Source organism: Chrysemys picta, chromosome 14 (assembly GCF_011386835.1).
Source record: "Chrysemys picta bellii isolate R12L10 chromosome 14, ASM1138683v2, whole genome shotgun sequence".
NCBI classification, from domain to species: Eukaryota; Metazoa; Chordata; order Testudines; family Emydidae; genus Chrysemys; species Chrysemys picta.
The window spans coordinates 7,874,312-7,885,631 of NC_088804.1; the positions used below are offsets into that span (position 1 = coordinate 7,874,312).

Below are 11,320 nucleotides of genomic sequence, written 5' to 3' on the forward strand. Positions count from 1 at the left end.
AAAGGGTACAAATGGTCTATCTGAAAAGTGGCATCAGCTTGGTTCTTACCTGTCAAGAGATGACATTACAATTGGTACTACTCCTGTTGATTTGATCATTACATCTTGTCTGTCAGAAGTTCATATAGTACCACTCTAGTAAGAGAAACTGTTCCTATCAAGAGGTAAGGAATGCACCTTCTGGTAGCAATGGAGTGGAAACTAACCAATCTGAGTGTTTTTAGGTGAAGGAAGTGAATCTATACTTTGCTGTCAAAGGCTACAAGCATTTTCGTAAGAATTAAGCAATATACATAACCAAAGCTTCTGAGAGTTACAGAAGTATTTACTTGTTCTAGTCAAGAATAAAGAAATCACTTATACCTATTGGTTTTTAACAATACAGCTGATTGTATGGAGAGAAAAAGATAAACCAATACAGCAATTCATCACACAGAAGGTGAGGATTTATATTCCCTGTTACAAAATGAATCCAAGGACAATTCATTTACCTGTTGCCTGACAAAAATACAGTCTGTCAAATGTTGATCTTTGCCGCAGGTCATATTTTGAGATGCAAGGATGACAGACAGCTGTAGGTTACAGGAAGGAATTAGGTGATCCATCCTTTTAAGGAGCTAAGAAATACAATACGCCATTCCCATAATAGTAAATGATTCTGCTCATACTTTCAGGTGGAGGAAATGTAACTGATGAAATCTTCATCTCTAAAGAGCACAAGAAGTTGCTTTACTGAATAAAGCAATAAAAATGGGAGCTACTGGTTCAGATGTAAGTAGTCAGTAATTCTAACTAATGATGATGATCTTTGCTCCTTTTTCCTTCCTGGATAATGGTTGGTTTTTCCTACAAGGATGTAACAAAGAAAAAGTGCAACTAACCAGAGCGAGAAGATGAGCATTTCACATGGTCTCACATTTGCAGAGATAAATTGTCCAACCGATTTTATTTGTACAGAAGTGATCATTGTTGCTTATTTATCAAATGGCAAGAAATAAGTGGAACTGATCATTCCTATCAAGAGGTAAGGAAGGCACCTCCTCACAGCATGTGGGCAGGAATTAAAGGCTCTACTTCTATTTTCAGGTGAAATGAAGGTCTTCCAATTAAAGGGAGGATGATAAGAGGCTGCTGAATTTAAGAAACAAAATCAGCCAGGTAAGACCTGGCCACAGGGAAGAAGAGCATCTTTTACTTCTAGTTCAGAAAAAGGCAAGCAGCCACTTATATGCTTCAAATTTTAGCCACGAAAGCTCGCTGTACCTCTAAGAATCAAAGTCTTGCGGTAGAACATTGCTGACAAGTAGGTGAGCACTGAAAGGTCTCTTAAAGTTTAATGATCTGGATGCTAAGGAACCTTCTCCATTGATGACTCTTCATAGCTGGTAATGAGTAATAATAAATAATTCTGTCAAACATTGATTGCAGGTTTTTCTAATATGAGATATGAACAGACCAGGTGGTCATTCCTACCAGGGAGAAGTGAGGGTAAGTGGTTGTCCCGGACAAGGAGGTAAGAAATACCAGTCTCCAAACATCCATGTGTAGATCAAGTGGTGTGGATTTTATTTTCTGGGAGAAGAACTGTGGTGGACTTTACTTGTCATGGGGAGAATATGAAAAGCAGACGCAAGACAAAGCAACATGGACTTGCCACTTGTTCAATCCAGGAATTAGCTGATCCATCCTTTTAAGGAGGTAAGAAATGCAATACGCCATTCCCATAATAGTCAATGATTCTGCTCATACTTTCAGGTGGAAGAAATGTAACTGATGAAATCTTCATCTCTAAAGAGCACAAGAAGTTGCTTTACTGAAGAAAGCAATAAAAATGGGAGCTACTGGTTCAGATGTAAGTAGTCAGAAATTCTAACTAATGATGATGATCTTTGCTCCTTTTTCCTTCCAAAAAGTGCAACTAACCAGAGTGTGAAGATGAGCATTTCACCTGCTCTCGCATTTGCAGAGATTAATTGTCCAACCGATTCGATTTGTACAGAAGTGATCATTGTTGCTTATTTATCAAATGTCAAGAAATAAGCGGAACTGATCATTCCTATCAAGAGGTAAGGAAGGCACCTCCTCACAGCATGGGGGCAGGAATTAAAGGCTCTACTTCTATTTTCAGGTGAAATGAAGATCTTCCAATTAAAGGGAGGATGATAAGAGGCTGCTGAATTTAAGAAACAAAGTCAGCCAGGTAAGACCTGGCCACAGGGAAGAAAAGCATCTTTTACTTCTAGTTCAGAAAAAGGCAAGCAGCCACTTATATGCTTCAAATTTTAGCCACGAAAGCTCGCTGTACCTCTAAGAATCAAAGTCTTGCGGTAGAACATTGCTGACAAGTAGGTGAGCACTGAAAGGTCTCTTAAAGTTTAATGATCTGGGTGCTAAGGAACCTTCTCCATTGATGACTCTTCATAGCTGGTAATGAGTAATAATAAATAATTCTGTCAAACATTGATTGCAGGTTTTTCTAATATGAGATATGAACAGACCAGGTTGTCATTCCTACCAGGGAGAAGTGAGGGTAAGTGGTTGTGCCGGACAAGGAGGTAAGAAATACCAGTCTCCAAACATCCATGTGTAGATCAAGTGGTGTGGATTTTACTTTCTGGGAGAAGAACTGTGGTGGACTTTACTTGTCATGGGGAGAATATGAAAAGCAGACGCAAGACAAAGCAACATGGACTTGCCACTTGTTCAATCCAGGAATTAGCTGATCCATCCTTTTAAGGAGGTAAGAAATGCAATACGCCATTCCCATAATAGTAAATGATTCTGTTCATACTTTCAGGTGGAAGAAATGTAACTGATGAAATCTTCATCTCTAAAGAGCACAAGAAGTTGCTTTACTGAATAAAGCAATAAAAATGGGAGCTACTGGTTCAGATGTAAGTAGTCAGAAATTCTAACTAATGATGATGATCTTTGCTCCTTTTTCCTTCCAAAAAGTGCAGCTAACCAGAGTGTGAAGATGAGCATTTCACCTGCTCTCGCATTTGCAGAGATTAATTGTCCAACCGATTCTATTTGTACAGAAGTGATCATTGTTGCTTATTTATCAAATGTCAAGAAATAAGCGGAACTGATCATTCCTATCAAGAGGTAAGGAAGGCACCTCCTCACAGCATGTGGGCAGGAATTAAAGACTCTCTTTCTATTTTCAGGTGAAATGAAGGTCTTCCAATTAAAGCGAGGATGATAAGAGGCTGCTGAATTTAAGAAACAAAGTCAGCCAGGTAAGACCTGGCCACAGGGAAGAAAAGCATCTTTTACTTCTAGTTCAGAAAAAGGCAAGCAGCCATTTATATGCTTCAAGTTTTAGCCAGGGTAGCTGGCTGTACCTCTAAGAAGCAAAGTCTTGTGGTAGAACATTGCTGACAAGTAGGTGAGCACTGAAAGGTCTTAATGATCTGGATGCTAAGGAACCTTCTCCATTGATGACTCTTCATAGCTGGTAATGAGTAATAATAAACAATTCTGTCAAACATTGATTGCAGGTTTTTCTAATATGAGATATGAACAGACCAGGTGGTCATTCCTACCAGGGAGAGGTGAGGGTAAGTGGTTGTCCCGGACAAGGAGGTAAGAAATACCAGTCTCCAAACATCCATGTGTAGAACAAGTGGTGTGGATTTTCCTTTCTGGGAGAAGAACTGTGGTGGACTTTACTTGTCATGGGGAGAGTATGAAAAGCAGACGCAAGAGAAAGCACCATGGACTTGCCACTTGTTCAATCCAGGAATTAGCTGATCCATCCTTTTAAGGAGGTAAGAAATGGAATACGCCATTCCCATAATAGTAAATGATTCTGCTCATACTTTCAGGTGGAGGAAATGTAACTGATGAAATCTTCATCTCTAAAGAGCACAAGAAGTTGCTTTACTGAATAAAGCAATAAAAATGGGAGCTACTGGTTCAGATGTAAGTAGTCAGTAATTCTTACCAATGATGATGATCTTTGCTCCTTTTTCTTCCAAAAAGTGCAGCTAACCAGAGTGTGAAGATAAGCATTTCACCTGGTCTTGCATTTGCAGAGATCAATTGTCCAACCGATTCTATTTGTACAGAAGTGATCATTGTTGCTTATTTATCAAATGTGAAGAAATAAGTGGAACTGATCATTTCTATCTAGAGGTAAGGAAGGCACCTCGCAGTGAATCTGTTTCTACTTTCAGGTGAAAGAAAGGCAGTGCTGACCTCTCAAGGGAGGAAGATTCCAAGACATGGCTGAACTTAAGAATGCAGGCAGGCAGGTAATGATACCAGTGCAGATGCAAGAAAAGCATCTTATGACTCCAGTTTGGGAAAAAGCCACTTCTACATCATTTATTAACCAATGTAGCTGGTTGCCCCTCTGAAAATCACAGCCAGGTAATGGAAAATCACTGACAAGGAGGTGAACAGAGAAGAGCATCTGGAAGCCAAATGAAGCACATGTTGCCCGATGGCTCTGCATAGCTAGAAAAACAAATAAAAATTCTCTGAAACATTGATGTTTGCAGGTGATCATCATTCAAGATGTGAGGGGATCAGATGACCACCCATGCTAGGAGGAAATGAGTGAAAGCGACTGTCCTGGGGAAGAGGTAAGAAATGCCCAGGCTCAGAGCACCCAAGTGGATATTAATGGATCTTATTAACTTGCAGGTAGAAGAACTGCTGCTGTTCTCACTTCTCAAGGGAAGACTGTGAGAAGCAGGTGCAGACTGTGCTAACGCAGTGGGCCTGGCCACCTGCTGAATCCACAGAGGGGACAGAAGAGCATTCTGTAGCTATAGTCCTGGGAATGGAGAGCAGCCACCTGAGACAGTGCAGCCAGTTGCACTTTCCAGCTGTAAACATCCCTGCAGATCACGGACCAAGGAGGTGAGTTTCAAGTTTCTCTTATTACCAAATGAATCTTGTGCCAAAGCAGCAGTTGCAAACCCAGTCAGGAATAAATACCAAATATTGATAGTTCCAGCAGCAGATCGTACCTCTCCTGATAGGAGAGCAGAGGCTGTTGTGCTCTAGAAGGAATTCATGAAGCTGATCTGTCCATGTCTATAGGTGAGAAACACCATTTCTGTACCAGTCAAGTGGAAACGAATGGATCCTCTCCTACCTTCAGGTGCATCTGAACATTGAGGATATAAAAAACTTCAGGAAGCTCCTAGAAGAGCTGGGAGGGTTCTTACTGAAAGGAAAAAAGTGAAATTAATCACTGCTGTCAAGAGATCAAGAACTCACCTTCTCTTGACTTTCAAGGTTAAGTTCCTGGATCTGATTATTCTTTCAGATGAAAGAAATGAAACTTGCCTTGCTTTCCAGGAGAGGAATACTGCACGAGCAGCCTGACCCATTGCGAAGTGAAGAAAGCATTTTTTCCTTGTGGATAAGGAGTAGTTCAGGTAATGATACCAGTGCAGATGCAGATTTCATAGGTTATAGGAACCTATGAAATCTGTTTGAAAGATTGCAGGTGAATGTACCTCTGGTCAGCTCACCACAGCCTTGGTGAATATTTCTATATTGGTTATTTGCCAAGGGAATAAGGTTGGGGAAAGCACCATAAAAATGTAGGACACCACAAGATTGATTATAAGTAATGCTGTGTCAAAAATTGATTGTTACAGCTGATCACACATCCCAAGATACATGAAGAGTCGAGGGCCATAGCAGACAACAGGGGTTCCTCTTTATCAGGAGGTAAGGAATATACCGGCTTATAGCATCCCAGTGCAAATTCAAGACTTTAGTTTTTCTTTCGGAGCCTATGTTATATGTCAGGAGGGGAATGCTGCCAACTAATTGAGAACAAAGCAAAGTATGTAGCCAGAGCCTCTGAGATGCAATAGAATCATCCTGTGAGTCTATTCATGGAAAAGGAGAGTAGCCACTTATCCCCAGCAAGTGTTAAACCACGCAGCTGGTTGCATCTCTCCAAACACATCCACGCTCAGACCATTCCCGGCAAGGAGGTGAGCATCTAAGGTTCCATTTTGCCACCTAAAGTAAATGAAAAATGATCATTTCAGTGAAGAGCCCTCCAGACACCAAACAAATCTGTCAGATATTGATCATTACAGCACCTCGCACTTCTCCGGATCTCAGGAGAGCAGAGGGCTGTGCTTTTCAAGAAGCAATTAGAGAAGCTGATCATCCCCGTTTGTGAGGTGAGAAATACACATTCTCAGAGAGTTCAGGTGACAATAATGGATCTGGTCAGTCTTTCAGATGGAAGAAATGTAGCTGAGCTGATCTTCCCAGACAGGAAGGCTTGGAAGTTGCAAATGATCGTGATAGCGAACCATTTTTGTTGACCAAAGGAAAAATGGAGCTGGGTGCTGGCTACAGGTCGGTAACATTGGTATTTAGATAGCTCAGTAAATAAGAGGGCAACTGACCACAGTGGAGAGGTGAGTATTTGAACTGCTCTTGCAAGAGATTAGCTGTGCTACTGATTATATTTGTGCAAAATTGTTCATTGCACTTTATTGTCCTTTAGAAGTGCAGGAGGAAGATACATGAAGTGGATCATTCCTGTGACGAGGTAAGACATGCTCCGTCTCATGGCAATAATCTAGAAGTCAATGATTCTGGGTAAATTTTCAGATTCTTCTGCCATTCAGAGGGGAATACCACAAAACTGATGACGGCCATTCTTGCGGAGATCTAAGAAAAGCATCTCCTCTCTCTAGTTAAGGGACCACCTATCAAGATTTAGACATTGCAGAAGATGTTACCTCTCAAAAGGAGAGCAATGCTTAGACCATCACTGACAAAGAGGTGAGCATTCAATGTTCTCTTCATGCTAAATAAATCGGATGCAAACCAACATTTCAATGTAAGACCCCCAAAATCTGAACATACCAAGTAATAATAAAGTATCTTTCAAATACGGTTCATTACAGCTGACTGGGCTTCAAGCTGTGGGAACAGTAGGAAGATTTATGCCAGGAAGATATACAAAAGGTGATTGTTCCTATTGAGAGGTGAGAAATGCCTTGCAGCATTCCTTTGGAAATAAATGGATGAGACCATACTTTCAGGTACAAGAAATGCAGCTGATCTTCCCTTTGGAGAGAAGAAATCGACAAGCAGTTGACAAACTACACAGCTCAGCAAACTTCTGAAAAGAAATCAACTCAGTGACCGGATGGGGAATAAGGAAAACTGGGACTTTCCCCTGTAGTACAATGAAGCTGGTGGTATATATGAAGAGAAGGGATCTAGGGTTAGCTGTTAGTGGATGAGCAATTGAGCGGTTTGTAATTTTCCAGGTGGCCCAGCTGGCCATGAACAGTAAGAAAATACTCCTGTTTTTACACTCTGACTGGGTGCTGAACTATGCAGTTGGGTCTAACTCTGTCAGGTTATGGCTCAGAGAAAATTGGCCGTTCTAACGGGGAAGCGGTGCAGCTGTCTCTGTCAGTTAGGTTCTCAGTGCATCTGCTTCTGCTGTGAGTGGTGTTGAAATCCACCTGGCAGGAGAGACACAAAGGAGCTGGTTGTGACTATAGAGAGAGGAACTGGAAGGAGAAGTTAGTGCAGGGGAAGAGGAAAGCAATGTAAGAGGTTGTGTCTGTCAGGACTGATCAGTGGAGCTGGTTGTAACTGTCACAGGTCAGCAATATCTGGTTGTATCTGTGTGTTAATGAAGGGGCTGATTGATAACTGCCTATGGAGGAAGAGCCTGTTGGACCCACCAAGGATAAAGCAGTGCAGCTGGTCAGAGCAGCCAGTAGGGAAACGATGCTGCTGCTGGTGGTACTGGTGAAGAAATAGCATTCATCTTGACAGGGCTGTGGGAGGATTCAAATTCGTATCTGTTCACCTGCTGGGGAAGGAGAGCAGCTGGTTCTGTCTGCCAGGATGGAAGCAATGAAGTGAGTCGTACCTTATCAGAGGAAAGCACTGGAGATTGGCGAATACTGGGACACAGACTGTATCTCAGGGTTTGACTGGGGCAGGGTGTGTAACCATAGCAACCAGTGGGTCCTTTCCCATTGTGGTCCTTGCTCGCATGCACAGGGTCAAACTGATCGCCATGTTTGGGGTCAGGAAGGAATTTTCCTCCAGGGCAGATTGGCCTGAGACTCTGGAGGTTTTTCGCCTTCCTCTGGGGCATCGAGCAGGGACCAGCCCTTAGGGCCATTTAGAAACAGACAATAAAAAATAATAGAAAGTGAAATGTGTCACCTTTCATCATTGCCTCTGTGCTTCTTTAAAAAAAAAAGTTGTCTCCCCCTCCCCCATACACATGACCCTTCCCCATCTCTCTGCACACGGGACCTTCCCTCCGCAAGCAGTGTGTCACCCTCCCCCACCCTCTGCAATCATCACAGCTCTCCCCACTTGTTTCCTTTGTTTCCTCTCCCTGTATCTATTCTATTTCCTCTTCCACCCCCCCTTTTCTGGGGCTATTTCCATCAGATCTTTTCTTGTCTTTTGTGCTTTTCCTTTTTCTGCTGTCTTTTCTTTTCTATCTTTTCTCTCCATTTACTTCCTGCAACGGGGTGGATTAGGCCCAGAGGCCCCCTGCTGGAGGCCTTAGGGTTCTGCCACATCCGTCCCAGGAAAGGAGCAGTGGAGCTAAGTCCTCTGAGCGGCCTAGAGAGACTGTGCAGGAAGCGATCGATCAGGGAAAGGCTGCTGTTCTTAGGATCCCTGGGCTGGGACTTGGAGTAGTGGGTGGGCCTGGGTCCCCTCCCCTCCCATAGGCCACTGGGGAAGTGGGCTTACAGTTGAACTGCCATGCACCCCCAGAAGGGGAACTGAACTGCTAAGTGGCCCAGCTGGAGAGCTGGGGCTAGAAGAGACCCAGTGGGTGAAGATGATTGTCTCTGGGGAGGGAGGACTTCCTGGGGGCATGGCCTGGTACTATCTGAAGACTGCAGACACACTTGACCATGGGGTGCTCATGAGAGATGGGTGCCCACTGTTATACGTCCCCTTCCCTCTTTCCCTTGCTATTCTCTAGTTGTCTCCCCTTCTGGCCCAAAGCTTCCCAATCTCCTGCCCTGCTCCCTGGCTGTTTCTAATTGGCTCCAGGTGCTAACAAAGAAGCAAAGTCTGACTCAAATACTATATGAAGGAGTCTTCTAAAAACACCTGTAGTAAAGGGATATTGACAAGGTCCCCCATCAAGTGAAATTCCCCATGGTGCAGAGAGCTGGGCCAAGGCCTGTGCCCCAGGTAAACTTGCAAACCAGGGTTTAACTCCTCAGTGTTCACACACAAGCTCAGAGTTGTGCACTCCACTGTAATTCAGAGGAGTGGCATTTCCTCTGGGTCCTCTGTCACCCCTATAAAACCCTACTGCAATAAAACACAGCCCCGTCCCTCATACCCACTCAGAGGAAAGCTGTGTGAATGTTCCCAGCTGTGATGGGGAAGGAGCACAGGGTAAAGTTCTAGCCCCACTGAAGTCAGTGGGAACTTTGCCATTGACTCTCATAGTGCTGGGAGTTCATCCACAGCCTTGCTGATCACAGGTCAAACAGAAGCATGGACACTCCTCAGTTCAATGCACCTAGGGGTGTTTGTTGTTAACCAAGAGAAGAACTGTTGTCAGAATGACCTGTAACTGGGCATGCTGGCACAGTCCAACTGGGGGACTGGATGGGGGGTCAGCCAGGAAGACATGACTGCAGGTGTTTGGCGAGAACAGCTGTGGAGGTGGAGAGGGAGGTTGAGTTGGGTGCTTATCTAGGGGCAAGGAAGCATGGTGGGAGATAGGTTAGATCATGTCCAAATCCCACTGCCATTTGTCTTGCCTGCTGGGTCATGTTCTCTGCCTGTTCCCATGAAGGTTCACAGGCAGGCGCTACCCATTCTTCTAGTTGTTTCTGTGTCCCCAATTCCCCATTGTCTTCCTGCCCAGATTCTCCGTTCCCTATCATGTTCCCATTGGCTATAAACAAGGCATTCTATATGCGACAGTGGGCTTGACCTCAATATTGCAGCAGGACCCCTGTGGAGAGTTGGCTGGATGTGACCGCGGGAGCGATCATATGAGTGGAAGGCAGCAAAAAACCCACCAACAACCCCAGCAGCTGTAGACAATAGACTACCCCTGAACATGAAAAGTAGGGCATGGTCCTGTGGCTCCAATTAACCACCAATCTTCTCAGAGGCTGCTGGTGGTGGGAGAGGTCTGGGGCCTATGTCAGATCCAGCTCACTCCACTGCAGGAAGGAAAAGCCGTGCTAAAGAGCAACAGACTGTACTAAAGACTGCATCAGATCGGTCTGTGGTGAAGTGACCCCTTGGAAAAGAAGCCCCTGAATTTGGGAGAGTTTAGGTACAGGCTGAGGCCTATCTCCATGTAAAGACTTCAAACAGACAGGAAAATAAACTTTGGGTTTCTAGAGCTTAGTGAACTCATGAGGAAATGGGACAATAAGTGGGTGTAGATGATAAGATAAATACTACTGCAGTCCTGTTTAACAGAATTGCTACATTCTCTCTGGCTCCCTTGCCACCCTCTTCTCCCTTCTCCCCCTCCGCTCGCCCCTGTATATAAATCCTGTGGTGGTCAAGTCACTCTGGCCCACCAGGCAATCACTGGTGACGCTGGGAATTTCCCCCCACGAAAAGCTCTGCTGAAAACTAACAGTAGTTTTCTTGCTCAGATTTGTTTGACACTTTTTTAAATGGACACTCTGAAAACAAGCCATGTTCTGTATGAAATGTTTTGATGGGGAAATGTGATTGACCTTTGTCTTATGTTGCTGAAACGCTACAAGCTGAGGAGCTTGCAGTAGCTATGGTGATATTTTAACAGTGGATGCCTTTTAATTATGTCAATATGATCAGTACAGCATCCCCTGTGCTGTTGCATTTTACTGTTTTTTATGCTGTCTCTCAATTTTTAATTGTGCTTGTCCTGCAGAGTTTAGTATTGAAAATGAAAATTGGCTGGGGAATCTTCTCACTAGTTCCCATTTGTGAGATAAACACGCTGGTTGGCTGTTCAAATGATCAGCAATGAAATAGTTAATGTAGACATTCTCAAGTTGGTACAGAATTAACACTTCAGTTATGATGCACTGAGCAGTTCACATCTCTGAGCTATTGTTTCTGCCTGCCTGCAGGCTCAGGATGACAGCTCTGCAGTAGGAAGGGCTTTTTCTGACACCACAAAGGCTAGAACCGTAGGCTGGGATTGTTGAAGGCTCCCAGGAGACCGGTGACCAGATGCCATGGGTGGCACGGTGGTGGTGGCAGTGTTCAGTGCTGTCTGAAGTCAGCAACTGGGCCAATCCTAGGGCTGTGGAGCAAAGGACAGGAGGTGGCTGTTCTGCTCAGAGACCTTCTTCCCATTCCCCAT

At 44.0% G+C, this 11,320-nt stretch overlaps 1 long non-coding RNA gene across 6 annotated transcripts; it reads left to right on the plus strand.

The window, feature by feature from the left end:
* The first annotated feature begins 3,151 nt into the window (after positions 1 to 3,151).
* Positions 3,152 to 8,168, plus strand: LOC135975560 (uncharacterized). 6 transcript variants are annotated; one of them, XR_010592473.1, is made up of 6 exons: positions 3,157 to 4,872; positions 5,285 to 5,396; positions 5,622 to 5,694; positions 6,215 to 6,774; positions 6,900 to 6,960; positions 7,038 to 8,168. It is a non-coding gene; the product is annotated as an uncharacterized LOC135975560 (long non-coding RNA). The 6 variants fall into 6 exon arrangements; XR_010592474.1 differs by having other exon boundaries at positions 3,152 to 4,872; positions 6,215 to 6,538; positions 6,687 to 8,168; XR_010592472.1 differs by having other exon boundaries at positions 6,900 to 8,168.
* Positions 8,169 to 11,320: the final 3,152 nt, after the last annotated feature.